The 16,563-nt window shown below is 42.2% G+C and overlaps 1 pseudogene; it reads left to right on the top strand.

Annotated features, from left to right (window-relative positions):
• The first annotated feature begins 271 nt into the window (after nt 1–271).
• Nucleotides 272–16,338, top strand: LOC145395250 (uncharacterized; annotated as a pseudogene).
• The last annotated feature ends 225 nt before the right edge of the window (nt 16,339–16,563 follow it).

The following is a 16,563-nucleotide window of genomic DNA, read 5'->3' as shown; positions in this document are numbered from 1 at the left end:
GCTGGAGGCTGTGACGTAGCTCGTTGTGAGTGGCTACGCTCCCTGGGTGAAGTCGGTCTGTGTGGTACGTAGTAGGACGATAAGGTAATAGCGTCGGGAGGCAATTGGGGGCTGCTTCCTGGAGTGGGGTCTGGGTTGGAGTTTGTGGGGGCTAAAACTAACCCCGTACAGCGTGATAATACAACAGGTCACACAGGACTGGCAGGCCAAGGCAGGTAGTGAAGGTAATGGTGGAGGCTTACGTGGCTGTGGTGGTAGGTGGGGTGTTGGTATGAAGGAAAGTCCCAAAACTACACCAAAGCTGCAAGGATTATTCCAGAACCACGGAAAAACCACACCAAGACTGCAAAAAGGGCTGGAGGCTGGAGCAGAGATAGACTGTGTGTCATCGTGGGGAGAACAGCAGCGTGGGAGAATGGACACAGCCAAGACTGCCCACAGAAGACATGAAATCACTATTATCCCACTCACTTTCCACCAAATGTTAAGAATGTTAATCCCCCTTGACGCCAGTCATAGGTGAAATCAAAGTCTCGGAGTAGTTTTCTGATAATACATTAAGCACTGCCTTATATCTTCACACAGCAGCCGTGAACAAGCTGATTGTCTTAATCAGGACATGTTGGATAACGAGGTCATTGAACACTCTTATAGTCTGTGGAACAACCCAGTATTTCTGGTTCCAAAGAAAGGCGGTGAGTTAGGACTAGTGATCGACTACAGACGCGTGAATGAGCTGACTGTCCCAGACAGATTTCCAATTCCTGTACTCACTAATTTGCTGGAATCCTTAGACGAAAACAATTGTGTTTTCTCCTCCCTAGATCTTTTGAGTGGCTACTGGCAAGTAGAAATGGCGGAATAATCTCGTCCTGTCACTGACTTCAGTATCCATCCAGGCATTACCAATTCCGTAGACTTCCATTCGGTTTGAGAAATGCATCATCGGCGTTCTTGTAGTTAATTCATACAGTTTTCGCTGGTATGATTGGTCTCTCAGTTTTTGCTTATCTAGATGATGTCATAATCGCTAGTCACTCAGTAGAGGAACACCTACAAAAATTGGCCGAAGTGTTCACTAGACTCAAACAAGCTGGATTTAAGATCAAACTATCAAAGTGTGACTTTTTTACGTAAGAAACTCCAATTCCTAGGACATGTTGTTGACGCTTACGGAATTCATACATCAGATGACAAGGTCAAAGCCGTAACAAACTTCCCAACCAACAAAGATGCTGTGCAGTTTCCTCGGTCTTAGTGGCTATTACCGCAGACTTATTAAAGGGTACGCCCAGATAGCTGCACCGTTAACAAAACTACTAAAGAAGGATGCATCTTTTGTGTGGACTGATGAACAAGCAACCGCTTTTACAACACTGAAAAATGCCCTAGCACAATGCCCGGTTTTGGCATTCCCTGATTATTTAAAACCATTTCTTCTCTGTACTGATGCTTCCGGAGTAGGCCTAGGTGCCATTCTCATGCATAATGACTCCAAAGGGAAGAAACGTGTCATTGCCTATGCCAGCCGTGTGGTAAACTCCGCAGAAAAGAATTACAGTGTAACTCATTGGGAAGCTCTAGCCATGGTCTGGTGTCTAAAACATTTCCAAAACATCATCTACGGTTATCCTGTTCCCATCCAAACAGACCATCTTCCCTTATGTGACCTGTTTCGGGGACGTAACCTTACCAGTCGACATGCACATTTGGCAGCCACTGTGAATGACTATAATCCAACATTTGAATATGTCCCTGGTAAGTCCAATGTTGTCGCCAATGCCCTCTAGTGGCATGTAGCCACAGTCTCAAGCAGTTGTGATGTAAACTTGGCGTTCAATTATGACACACTACATGGGTTCCAACGAGTGGACCCTGTATGATCACATATCATATATTTTCTAGAGTCAGGCGATGATTCTTCCTTGCCCAAGACACCGGTCCCTGTATCTGATTTCTTCCTCAACAATGAACTGTTTTATAAACACTCAGTACTGAAAGGTAACAACGTACCTCATCACGAAGTTAAGCAACTAGTCATACCAACAGACTTAATTCCTGCTGCCCTTCATTTAATCCACGACTCCCCTCATGCATCATACCCTGGCAAAAACAGAAGCTTACGGCAAGCACGCCTGTCATATTACTGGCCTACTATGCGAAAGGATACAGAAGCGGATTGTGATGCATATTTATCATGTGCCCGTCATAAGGGGACAACCTGTCAACCTGCTCCTATATTGTAGTACCCAGTACCATCAAAACCTTGGCAAACTGTCTCTCTTGATCTTCTGAAGCTGCCTCGTACAGAATCTGGCTTCGTTTATCTATTAGTGGTAGTCGATTATTTCTCTAGATTTGTTATCTTAGCTCCATTGCGTGATAAATCTCCTAACGCGGTGGCACATGCCTTTATTAATTCAGTAATTTGCCCTTTCACAATACCAGAAGTAATTTAACTGATAGCAGGTCAGAGTTCATTAATTAAATACTGGAAGAAATTTGTCTTTGATACAGAATTAAGAAATGCAATATAGTGGCTCATCATCCAGCCTCGAATGGCCTAGTAGAGCGCCAGAATAGAAAGATATTGGAGAGTCTGCATCAAATAGCGGGAGATCAGACTTCCACTTAGAATGAGCTGCTTCTTTTAATTCATCCATCAATAAGTTAATTGATGAAACACCATTCTTTGTCATCTATGGCTTTGACAAAAGACTACCTTATTCCTTGTTGCAATCCAAACCTGATCTGATCTACAAGTACGATGACTATGTGCAAGTCCACTTGTCCAACTTCCAGAAAATTCATAAATACATATAGGATAATCTGGCCCTTACAAATGAGGAGATGGTACGTAACCAACATGCCACTGCCACAGATGTTACCATCCAAGTAGGTGGCTAAGTTTTTGCCTTAGATCATGACAGAGATTCGAAACTAAAGAGTAAATTCTTTTGATCCTTCCGTGTCATATCTCGTAAGGGTAATACATTCGAATTAAGAGATCCGTACAAGGCAGAAACGACATGGGTGCATGCAGATGATCTCAAACGTGCATCAAAGTGCATAGTCTTGGAGGAGCCACTGGGAGAGACCACATCTTTTCCACAACAAACTCACTCTCAACATTCTTCTTCTTCTCTAAGTCCTACTTCTGACACTCCTACTCAACCTTCCCCTACTGTTAATAACTATCGTGCCAAATTGCGTTCTGCCACTAAGTCTCTTGCATAACTCTATCATCTCACACTCTCGTCACCGTCTGCATTAACAACATCTCTAACATCAACTCATTTTATAGGAAATATCCTATGGGTTTACGTGCTGGCAGTGCTGACTCTGGTCGAGTCTGGATCGGGTGAGGACGATGGTGTCGTACTGCCCGGGACCTTGTTTGTCGCAGGAGGCAAGGTAACGGTGGTGAAGGATGTAGTCTCCTTGTGCTATGACCTAGAGCTGCTGGCTGCTGTGGCCATCGCCCTACCTGATTTTGCACGTCAGCTAGAGGACCTGCAGGGACTCCTGTCAGGTATTAAAAATCAATATCCCACAGACACATTTTGGTACCCACTCTACCTACCCATCTGCTGGAAGTTGGACTATATTCATTATCAGTTCAATCATCTCCAAGATTCCTTCCCTACCAAACGCCTGTGGGCCGCTCACGAGTGAAACGTGGACTTTTTGATCTTGGAGGAGAAATTCTGAGTGGATTATTTGGTGTAGCGACTGACTGTGACCTTTCTGGATTTAAGGAAGATTTATTTCAATTAGCAAATGCTCTTGAGTCCCAGGAAAAGGTGTTAAGTGTTCAACATTTTATGCTACAAGAGATCACACACCATTTAAATGATGTTACAAACACCTTAAATAATTTTACATCAATTCTGATGCATTAAGTAACGAAGGTAATTAATGTATCAGAGTTAATGTATGTAAAATTACAAGTAGATAATTTGCAAGTTTCTCTGGACTATCTTGTCACCCAAGTTTCTAGCCTAATTCGTATTGTAGTCAATGCTTTCGATGGTCGTGTCACCCTAGATTTAGTACCTCTCTCTGACCTTCACTCTACCTTGGAATGGGCTCACTCAACCTTCGACTTGTCTCCTGTGATTTCATTTTCCCCTTTAGAACACTACTACCCAATCGCAGAGGCCACATTCCTTACTAAAGATATAATTGTTCATATTCCTCTTCGTTCTTCCATCACATTCGACCTCTTTCACATCGTTCCCTTTCCCTTCTGGTATAATAATTCTCTGGTACGAGCCTCTGTCTCTTCAGAGTACTTTCTTCTTTCCCATGATCATCTCTATATTGCCTTCACCTCCTCAAGTGACCTCGACATATGTGCCTTTCTCACACCCAACTCTCGAGTTTGTGCTGCATACCTCCTAACAATGTTTCCTGGCAGCGTTGCTCCTTGCGAATATGCCTTAGTCCATAACTTCTCAGTACAACCTGTCTGTACCTTTGTTCCAGCCTCCAAACGCCAAGTGCACCATGCTCGTCTAAATCACATCCGCTATTTCTTCTTTAGTGTCTCAACTCCTGTCAGTCTTATTTGTCCAGGAACCCCTGCCCACTCACTATCTGCAGTTGGTTTGTATAAGGCCCCTGATTACTGTACGGTAAAGTCTGAGTCTGTAATAGCCCATGCTACACATTTTCACTTCGCACTTTGCTCCCACAAATATGACTTCTTCAAGCCTATTAATACTACCTTTCATCTACCAACAATCTTTCCATCACATCACACAACCTACGTATGTTGAACTTTCTGAATCAGTCTAATTTCCTTATGAGCCAGTTCTCTTCAGCCTATAACCGTTCCTGGGTACAGTCTCCAGTATAGAGTGAACGGCTCGACGAGCAGGTCGGTATATGTGGCAACACCGCAACCCCAGTTTCACCCTACCCCCTCCCTCCCTCGTTCCCATTCATTCGTCTACCCTTCACCCTCCCCATATCCAAGAGCAAGAGAGTAAAGGCCTACTCGCATTGTCTCAACAACTCTTCCATCATCCATCTGTCTTGGGAAATAATGGTTTTGTTATGATAATGAATAAAAACACATTACACAGTGATTTACTCCACAGTATAGTTATTTATACACCACGATCTGAACACAGGGTGATATAAAGTAGTAATATATTCGTATGATAGGGAGGTATGTAATCATACAATATATCATTTTGACGGTTGTATCCAGTGTGTAATATTAACCCCTACATCGCGGGGTTGTTTTTGTGCTCCTTGCGCGTCCCACGAGGATATTCGCGCTCCGACTAATTTTTAAAAATATTTTCCAAAAATCAGTTATTAGTCCTAGAATATTAAAATTAAATATGCGTATTGCACATACCTTCAGCTTTACCCTGGGATGTTTGTTGAGCCTTCGTCATCTACCATAGGACTTGTGGAGATTTCTGAAGTTGGGTAACGAAGTCTCCACTTTACACTTCCTAATACCCCATAATATGGTTACCACTGCCTGATACTATAATTACAAATACTATTCTATGAATTTCAAGTAGTTTGGGATCCATATTCCAAAAAAAAAAGAACACACTGAGAAAGCAATGTAAATTACGAGCGCATACGAGCTTTCCTCCCGTGCTGGTTCCCTGATGGTATTCTGAGGTGGAGCTGTCATTTCTTATTTATAAACACCCTCACACTTTATATTCCTAGTACTTTATTACACTTATTTATATATACAATATTTATCTATAAGTTTCTTTCAGTACTAGTTTATTTTCACTCCAGGCATTCACTTTCTCGTCCTGTATACTAACGTGAAGAACGAATCTGTCACTTTCACTTTCGTAACTGCCAGTATTCATACATGCTAGAGTGAAACTTTCACTTTCATTACCCCTAGTATATATACTCGTATTATATTACTACTTATTTACATTTCTATTTACAATCTCTTTTATTTACATTATTTACATTTCTATTTTATTTACACTACGTTATGCACTGTCACTTGCAGTAAATTATAAAGCTATTATCCACTGTTCAGTTATATTTACATTCATTGCTTTCACTTGCTGTTTACACATTATTTACAGATTATTTACATTTCCACTTGCACTGTTTTAGAGTCACCAGAAAGATCGTAGTCACTGTCTATCATTATCATTGATAGATTAGCTAGTTCACGTTCCACAGCAGTCACTTAGTCCTCTACCCTTTTCCACACGAGGTTTAGTAGGGGTAGAGGTCACAGGGTCCTTTGCATGGGGCTAAAAAGCGGCGGAATTGGACAAGCGCGAATCCGACTTGGTTTCAGTAAACTGAATGCTGTTGTCTAGGGGCAGTGAAGGGCTGCCAATGTCAGCGTGGTGACAGCTGCTAATATATACACTATGAAATGATTGGCAGGAAATCTAGACAATACATAATAAATTAGGTAGTTCCAGGTGAATGTAAATATCACTTAAGCTTCTCCCTTCCTTTCTTATATATATTTTTATTATGAGAACAGGTCATATGGCATATTTCAAGGGGAAATAAACGGAAAATTAGCAAACTAGTACACATGAGGTGTTGCCAGGTGATAATTAGCCCACTCCAGATGTATGGCAGTATCAATTACCTTTTCTCTTTCTGTTATACAGTATATTATTTTGTATAAGAATAGGGCAAAGGGCACATTTCAATAGATAAAATGAGTGTAAAAATCTGTCCAGCATTTGTGTAGCGCAGCGCAGCTGGTCAGGTGGGAGGAGAGGGTAATGGAGGGGAGGTAAGGAGGGGGGGAGTGAAGGACAGGAGAAAAATGGCTAAATTGTCAACAGTGAATGGGAGTACAGGTGACATTAGCAGAACTGAGTATAGCTGGACACTGGTAGTACTGATAGATGATACAAGCCACCACTTGAAAGCCCGGGCGAATTCAAAATAACATAGAATCACAAATGTGACGCCCCACGGTATGATCCCTTGCTCCCAAGCATCATGAAAGTGACGCCCCGCGATTAAGGGGTTAAACAGTCAGAAGCTATAAGCAGATGTTTGTGGTGGTCGGTGGTATGTGTGTGGGGGGGTAGCCGGCCGTCACACGTTGTGGTGGGGGCATGGGGAGGAGATGGACCCAGGGTCGACAGCTCTGCCCGGGGTGGATAGTGTGTGTGTGTGTGTGTGTGTGTGTGTGTGTGTGTGTGTGTGTATTTTCCACCAGTGCTCATAAACACGTCTTTATTATCACCATGAAGTGTTCATTACAATATTGTCCACTACGCTATATAATAATGATATTTATAGTTTAACAATATGGAAAATAAGCATTTAATGATCGGTACACAGTAAGACCTTATTTTCTAAATGTTATTCAGTCATTATAATATATTAGATTCTGAACGTAGCCTTTAACTCTGCAGGGTAAGTCAAGCTAGAACACCAGGTATTTAGTAAAATATTCAATATTATCACTATACCACATGCTATTGTAGGGCAATTGGAGCAGGCCGATAGCAAAGGTGGTGGATGGTCCTACTCGGTGTTGACAGGATTACCTTATCGCTCCCCCAGTTACCCACAACATTCCATTATCATATAAATTCAATGTCTGACCCCATTGTTTCATATCATTTTAAAATGTGTTCTTAAAAATACCGGTAGTCAGTTAGTCTTCCTTCCAATACAATTTGTCCATTTTAACATCCTTCCCTCTCTGAGGCAATTGACGTTTCGGCTGACGATAGTTAATGGGGAAAACCATGGCCACATAGAGACAGAGGAGAGTAGTAACAGACATACTGTAGGACACAAGTTGAAGAGCAAATAATGATAAGGTTAACCTGACCGCTACGTCTATTACATCGCTATAAGTAACACTGACCAGTGTGAACTGTAACTCATCAAACCTTTGTTGAACATGTTCTCGTTGAAAACGAATCAAGAATTATCTGTTGTATGGCATGATAATGTTGATTAGCATAAGCTGCAATCGAGACTAGTTTGTTTGGTTACTATGCAGATCATCCATTCGGCCAATTTAGTTATTGGTTACCTTTTTCGAAATTCATGTTATAAACGTGTGAATCGCAAATTAAACCCTATTGCAGTTATAACTATATAAGGCAAGGTTATATTCCTGATATTGTTATCAGGAGGTGGCGGGTCCCTTGCTGGACTGAGTGGCGATAAGTGGCTGAGGCAAGGGGTGGTGGGGGTTGGTTGTATGCAGGGCTGGATTAACCCTGCTGTTGCCTGGTTGGCAAGCCAGACGGTTGGCCTGCAACATATAGATCTCTTTTTTCCGTTATTTCAAGTGAAATTTTGGTGTGACCTATTATGGCCTTTTATGATGGCCTGATGGATGGTGACACTTATTTGTACACCCAAAGCGTATATTTATTCCGCTCTGAAAGTCTGGGTGGCCTGTGACAGGCCGTGGGCTGGTAGGCAGTTGCCCATTTTGTCTATACCTGGTAATCCGGCCCTGGTTGTGTGGTGTGCCTGGGTTCAGCACACCACGCAGCTCACTCTACTGTTGGCTATCCTGTCTATGAAACTGACCTTGATACTTATGTCAGCAGCAAAGAATGGCATCTAAATATTAACTGATCTTTGGTAATGCCAGCAACCACGTCATGTCCTTGGCTTAACCACCAGACAAACTGTTATCCAGTCCCTGTTGCCCAATGTTATCTGATATGTATTAAGACATCAATAACCAAGATATTACTGATCATCTTTTACTTATTAGCAACACTTTGCTATTATCACACATGGGGTATTAGTAGTAACTAATGGTACTGACCTATAACAGAGTTTGTAAAGTAACAGTGATTACGTCGGGTAAGGGAAGGAGCACACCACCTACCACTACAAACATCTACTTCTAGCGTCCGACTGTTTAATGTTACACACTGACTGGATGCAACTGTCAAAATAAATTATATGATTACAGACCTCCCTATAATACAAATACATTACTATTATATATCACCCTGCATTCAGATCGTGGTGTATAACCCCTACACCGCGGGCTTGTTTACCAATGACTTGCGTGTCCCGCGGGGTTATTTGGGCTCCGACAGACTCTCAAAAAATATTTGTCAAAAATCAGTTATTAGTCCTAGAATAATAAAATTATATATGCTTATTGCACATACCTTCAGCTTTCTCCTGGAATGATTGTTGAGCCTTCGTCAGTTTCCGTAGGACTTGTGGAGACCTCTGAAGTAGGGTAACTAAGTCTCCACTTTACACTTCCCGACAACCCGTTATATGATTACCACAGCCAGATACAAACACTATAAACACTATTCTACCATTTTCAAGTAGTTTGGGATCCATACTAAAAAAAAAAACACTGTGAAAGCAATGGAAATTACGAGCGCGTCTGATCGCCGCACTTGCGCTAGTTCGCTCTAGGCACTCTGTCATTTATTATTCATAAAACCCCTCACACTTTATATTTCTATTACTATATCACACTTATATATATCTGGAGTCTTTCTCCATAAGTTTCCTTCAGTCGTATTATTTTATTGTCACTGAAGTCATTCAATTTTTCAGTCAGTAAATTACGTAGAGAGCCACGGATTCACTCTCACTGTTATAACATAAATTATTTGTACTCATATTCTTATATTACTAATTACTTACATTACTATTTACATTTTCTATTCTATTTTCAATATTTACCCTTCTACTTTACTTACAATATGTTATTCACTGTCACTTTCAGTAAGATAAAACTATAATACTCTGTTCAATCATATGAACTGAACATCCATTGCTTTCACCTGCTATTTACACATTATTTACACATTATTTACACATTATTTCCAAATAATTCTGCTTCCACACTTGCACTGTTAGAACTGCTTCTGGCTGTGATAATCGAAGAAGCAGGTTACACAGAGGGGAACCTGGCATTCAGCGCACTGCCAAGAGGTGCGTTTATGCTCAGGTGTGTGGCGTGTGGTATGCGCACATACCTGACACCTGCGAATCACAGCCTTCCTTTTCCCTGTGGCAGGCATTAGCTCAAGTCTGTGCCGATCCATATACGCCCTCTGCTCAAGTCGGTCGGGAAGTGTAACTGGATGGCGCCTTGGAGTTGCTGCTTGCACCCTACCATATTTTTCCAGCAGCTGCTGGACACAAGTCCTGGCGAACAACCTCAGGGAGAAGGACTTGGGTGGCTTTACCTTCATCTTGTACAGGATGAAGGCATTCAGCATCGTCATATCTATGAGATGCAGAAAAACTTTCCTGTACCACCTAGTATTCTTCCTGAGGCAGTCGATCTCACCAATCATCATGTCGGACTTGTCCACCAGCCGCATGTTGATATTATAGTCCAACACAGCATCAGGTTTCATCACAGGTTCGCCTGTCCTACGGTCGACCTTCCCACTGTCTCTCATCTCCCCCTTATGTACGGTGGTGAGCATGTGCACGACTCTCTTGTCATGCCACCGTATTGCCAGCATCTTCTCAGACTTGCGTAGGTGCATGTCTCCTCGCTGCGAGTTTCCCGCCTCTGGGAATTTGGGGAAGTTGGCACGATTACTTTTCACAGTGCCGCAGGAGCCAATGCCGTGCTCAGAAAGGTATTTGGCAAGTTTCGGTGCTGTATAGTAGTTGTCTGTATACAGCACATGATTCCCACCAAAATACTTTTCTAGGAGCACTTTCACTACACAGCCTGAGAAGCCAAGGGGGTGTGTTTTATCGAGATCGACAGTGCTGGCTGAATATATGACGAAGTCAAGGATGTACCCCGTCTTACAGTCGCACAGTACAAAGAAATTAATTCCAAAGCGATGGCGTTTGCTTGGAATGTACTGAACAAACCGAAGACGTCCTCTGAACAAAACCAAGGATTCATCAATGACAACCTTCTGAAATGGGTGGAAGAATGACATGAACTTATCCTTCACTTTGTTCAGAATCTCCCGGATCTTCCAGAGTGGGTCGGTTTGGGAAGGTACATCATTATCGGCAAAGTGCAGGTTTCCCATGATGTTCCGGAAGCGATCTCTGGCCATGTACTTGTTGAAGGTCGGTGAGGGTAGTAAGGGGTCCATGGACCAGTATTCTTCCAACTCATGCTTCTTGGAGTGTGGCATAAGAAGCATGAGGGCAAAGAACACATACAGCTCCTGCACTCCCAGCATGGTCCACTGTTGCATCTTGGCTGCACCTGTACCACTAGCAGCACATTGTGATTCGAACCTGTTGGTCTCATCACATATGTGCTGCATGACTTCGTCATCTAGGAAGGCCAAAAAGTAGTCGACACACTCAGCATTTTCGTCCATAGTGAAGGCAGGCTGAACTCCTGACGAGCTCTCATCGAAAACCAGGTTTTCGGGGACAAAATCTGACCCTTCCGTCCATGCGAAGGCGTCCAGGATTCCCTGGCGTGGCGGTGGAGGGCTGGTGGTGGTGGTGGTGGTGGTGGAGGTTGGCTGAGAGGGAGGCTTATCTCTGTCAAGGTCACTCTCACTGACCCTAGGTTGCCGTACAGCACTAGCAGCCCTTACCCTACTAGCTACACTACTTTTCACTCTCTTAGATCTACCTCTACCTCTACGGCCAGCCTTCACTGTTGATGCTGGTGGTGACTCCGACGAAGAAGACTCCGGAGATAACTCAGCCGACGATGATGACGAGATGAGTAAAGCAGGGCTTGGGGAACGGGGAGGTGAATGCACTCGTGACTCATGGCGGGCTGGGTCACGTGGGGGCATTGTTCTGGGGCTAACATGCCGCCTTTTCACTCCCTTCCCAAATTCTTGTCCTTCCTGCACTAAAGGCTCCTTTCCCTTGGAGCTAGACACTAATTCACTGGTAGGAGCACTTGTTGTCGCTGTTTCTGGCGCGATAACTTCACCCGGCTCATCACACGATTCACCGGAATCGTCAAAATCACTGTCCATTATTATCATGGACAATTCAGCAAGTTCTCGTGCCACTGCAGAGTCACTGAGGCCTTTCCTGCTTGCCTCAACACTTTTCTTTGGTGTAGAGGTCACGGGGCCCTTTGCAATGGGCGCAGAAGCGGCAGGAATGGCGGGGCGCGAGTGCGACATGTTGTCTCTGCAGTGGAGGACAAGGAACTAAATGCTGTGGCTTATCTGAGAAGGGAAGGGTTGACAATGACACTTTAGGCTGACTGCTGCTAACTTACAGGCTAATTTTTTATAGGTAGAAAATCTCGGCAATAAATAAAGAAATAGGTAGTTCCAGGTGAATGTAAATGTCAATTAGGAATCTCCCTTCCTTTCTGATATATATTTTTATTACAGACATCGATTACAAGGCATAAATCAAAGGGGAAATTACCGTGGTAATGTAGCGAATGAATGCACGTGAGGTTTTGTCAGGTGATAATTAGCCAATTTCTGGAGTATAACACTATCACTTACCTGTTTTTTTTTTGGTATATATTATTGGGTAAAAATATAGGGCATAGGGCTTATTTCAATGGATGAAATCTGTGGAAAAAGAAGGGGGAAATTTCCGTAGCGCAGCGCGGCGTGGGAGGTGAGAGGAGAGGGTAATGGAGGGCAGGTAGGGAGGGGAGTCACGAAGGGGGTAAAATAGCTAAAATGTCAACAATGGATGGGAGTACAGATGAGATTTGGAGTGCTGACTAGTGTTGGACATTGGCAGTACTGATAGATGATACAAGCCACCACTTGAGAGCCCGGGATAATTCAAAATAACACAGAATCACAAAAGTGACGCCCCGCGGTATGATCCATTGTAGCCGAGCGTCACGAAAGTGTCGCCCCGTGGTTAAGGGGTTAAATAACTATACTATGGAGTGATACATTATGTAATATGTTTCTTTTCTTCGTTATCATAACTAAACTACTATCTCCCAAGACAACAGGATGACAGAAGAGTGGTTGAGACAATGCGAGTAGGCCTTATTTTACTCTCATGCCCTTGGATGTGGGGAGGGTGGAGGGCTAGGTCAAGAGAATTATAGGTAAAGAGAATTAATAAGGTCTGCCCATCGAGGTACCAGTTTTCACCCCTTGTGCGCATGACGTCACAATAAGTGTCAGGTAAAGCCCTGAGTGAAGTCAGCTCCAGGGTTGCCAAGGTCGCGGTTTTCCCTCCAAATTGGGCTAGTTTTGAAGCTCTTCCGCGGGCAATTTTACCGGTCGCAGGTTGCGTTTTTTTGGGCTGGTTTGAAAACTGTCGCGGTTTTTTGGGCTAGTTTGGAGTTAAACCACATCACGACAAAATACTGAGAGAGAGAGAGAGAGAGAGAGAGAGAGAGTTGTTTCAACATACGGCGGAGAGACCCTCTAATACTCCCATAGGGACCAGTGGGTGCAGCCTGGTAATTCCTATGGTACTGATGTGTCTGAAAGGTTGCCAGGTTAAGTCTGTGCTGTGATAATTCCTTATGTATATACCACAATATAACTCTCTAAAACATCTTTATGTTTAAGTACGGTTAACTATGTTTTAATACTATACACTATTCTAGTGTTATATCCATTCACAGCATCACACAAATTATATTCTTCATAATATATTTTAAATATGAACAGATAGTTGCCAGCTAGGCTACTCAGAAGCTGTATGAACTTGTATCGATTCAGCAGCAGCTAGGCCTAGGTCAGGAGTCACGGAGTGACGAAGGTGAAGGTCATTTTGTTACTGGCAGTGTGGCAGCTACTCCAGCGAGGTTATAAGTGCCTGACTGAATTCATCTACAAGACTGCTAGTAAGTGTAAGTACTATTTAATTTACTATGAACCTTACTTGATATGAGAACTGCAATTAGCTTTATCTTGCAGCCGTGCAGTGAATATAATTCAGGTATTATTCCCATTGCTTTCCTTCCCCAGCTAAGGCAGTCTGTTTAGTTTGCTACCGATAGGTACCAATGTTGACGTCATTATAATTAAGTCCATGAGTTTTGGATATCCACAAGATACATTTAAATGAATTTTACGTAGCATGCACACGTGGGCTCTTTATTTGTTTGTTTGTTTGTTTTTTTCAGACGCTAAAACTCAACAAAAAACAGCTATTATGGGTAAATGGGCAAAATACGGAAAAAAAAATATTGCACAGAATGGGAAAAAGAACCAGAACTGAAAAATTGGTTGATGAGTGTTGCTGGTGATGATTCCAAAGCTGCCTGCAAGTACTGTAAAACCGAGATTAGGGCACACCATTCTGACCTAATATCTCACGCGAAAACAGAGAAGCACAAGAAAAACTCAGCTCCTTTCTCAAATGCTAGAACTTTATTCCAAACAGGAGTTGAGAAAAAGACAATTGATAACTCAGTAAAAGTGACTGAACTAAAAATTGTCTCACATATTGCTTGCCACTCCAGCATTATCACAGTAGACCACTTAGGAGAAATTATTGCTGATGTGTCATCAAAAAACATCAACATCCACAGAACTAAGTGTACAGCACTTATCAATAAAGTTTTAGGACCATCAATGCTAGATGATCTGTGCAGAGACATCGGAAATAATTCATATTCCATACTCATTGACGAGAGCACAGACATCACATCTCAGAAACAACTTTGTGTGGTTGTTTGATATTTCAGTGATAAAGAAAAAAAGATAGTCACCTCATTTCTAGGACTGATAGATCATGTAAGTTCTGGAACAGCAGAAGCAATGACGTCCGCACTGCTGAAATTTCTTGAAGAGAAAAAACTGAATGTGAAGAAATGCATTGGTCTTGCAACTGATGGCTGCAATGCTATGAGTGGTGCAAACAACTCAATTTCACGCTTACGGGACATAAATCCACACATCGTGCATATAAAATGCATATGTCATTCTCTCCAACTCTGTGCATCTTATGCAATGAAGACCGTGCCACGACATCTTGAGTTTATGGTAGCGGAGACATACAAATTCTTCTGTCACAGCAGTGCTCGTCAGATGAAGTACAGAAATCTGTACAGCACCATCAATGTAGGAGAAGAACCCTTGAAGATTTTGCAGCTATCGGACACCCGATGGATGGCCATTGCCCCATGCCTGGCAAGAATCTTGGAGCAGTATCATGAACTGAAGCTGCATTTTCAGGTAAGATTTCCATTTACAGTAATTTGTCATGCTTGGTCTACAGTAGCAATATAAATTTTCATTAATTTCGGAAAATTGTATCTAAATGATTATTATGAATATACTGAGAATATGTTAATCAGAAATCGATATAGGTGTTTTATTACTAAAGATTACTGATTTTGTCTTAATATGGTGTTTTAAGTAAAAAATTGTGCTTAGTCTACATTGTTCTTTTTTTTTTTTTTTTTTTTTTTAGATAGCGATGGATGAAGACAAGAATTATACAGCAGGGCTTCTATTCAACATGTACTCCAACCACACGAATAAGCTTTTCCTGGAGTTCCTGCAACCTGTGGTGAGTGACGTCAACAGGGTCAACAAGATGTTCCAGTGATCAGTGCAGTGTTACCAAACTATCTGATGATCTCATGGCACTCTACAGGTCATTACTGCAACGAGTCATGCTGCCTCGGAGATTCAACAACTGGGAGTCCCTCATTAATTTTGAGGTAATAATAATAATAATAATAATAATAATAATAAAACTAGTACTACCACTGCTACTACTGCTGCAGTTGCTGACGCTACTACTACTACTACTACTACTGTGCTTCTTTCCCAGTGCCTGTGTTCACATTTAATAATAACTAATTTTAGACAGCACATACAATAAACAGTATATGCATTTTATATATTACAGCTTGAAGATGACCGGAATCACCTGCCACTATCAGCGGTCGACTTTGGCGTAGAATTTAATATAGAAGCAGCAGCAGCAGCTCAGTCAGGCGTGGTTGCAGCGACCATCACGGACGTTAAGAAACGCTGCAGAAACTACATCATGGAGCTACTGAGGCAACTACGTAAGAGGCTTCCTTCTAACTTCAAGGTATTGAAAGACCTCTGTAAGCTTTCTCCAGATGAACTGTTTGCTGCACAACAACCAAAACTACACGAACTTTCATTCTTGCCACTGTATGACGGAGACTTAGGAAAACTGGACAGTCAGTGGAATAGAGTAAGAAGTACTGATTGGTGCATGAAAGATACAAGAGATCCAGAGCAGTTCTGGATAACTGTGTATAACCATACAGATTCGTGCGGAGAGAGGGACTTCGAGGAATTGGGGAGTTTTGTTTTATCCCTGCTATCGTTGCCAGCAAGCAATGCTGCAGTAGAGAGGGTTTTCTCTCAATATAATTTGGTGAAAAATAAACTAAGAAACAGACTGCAGCATGAAACTGTTGAAAACACTCTTCATGTCAGAGCATATATGCAAAGACAAAATGTGCTGTAATGATTTCACAACAGACAAAATAATGTTATCAAATTTCACATATGAAGTAATGTACACAGCAAAGAAACACAGTGATGATGATCATATAGATTTCTGAAAAAGTGTGTTGGAAACTTGGCTCGGAGGGAGAGAAAATACCTTTATCTGCATGTTGTATTACCTAGTGTGATGATATTTCCACAGAATCATTGCTGTCCTTTGCGGAATATTGTATTTATGGCAAAT

Source organism: Coenobita brevimanus, chromosome 30 (assembly GCF_032717465.1).
Source record: "Coenobita brevimanus isolate Jiangsu-jjx chromosome 30, ASM3271746v2, whole genome shotgun sequence".
Classification (NCBI taxonomy): Eukaryota; Metazoa; Arthropoda; class Malacostraca; order Decapoda; family Coenobitidae; genus Coenobita; species Coenobita brevimanus.
Note: the sequence above shows the minus strand (reverse complement) of the source record. Positions and strands in the feature narration are given on the sequence as shown.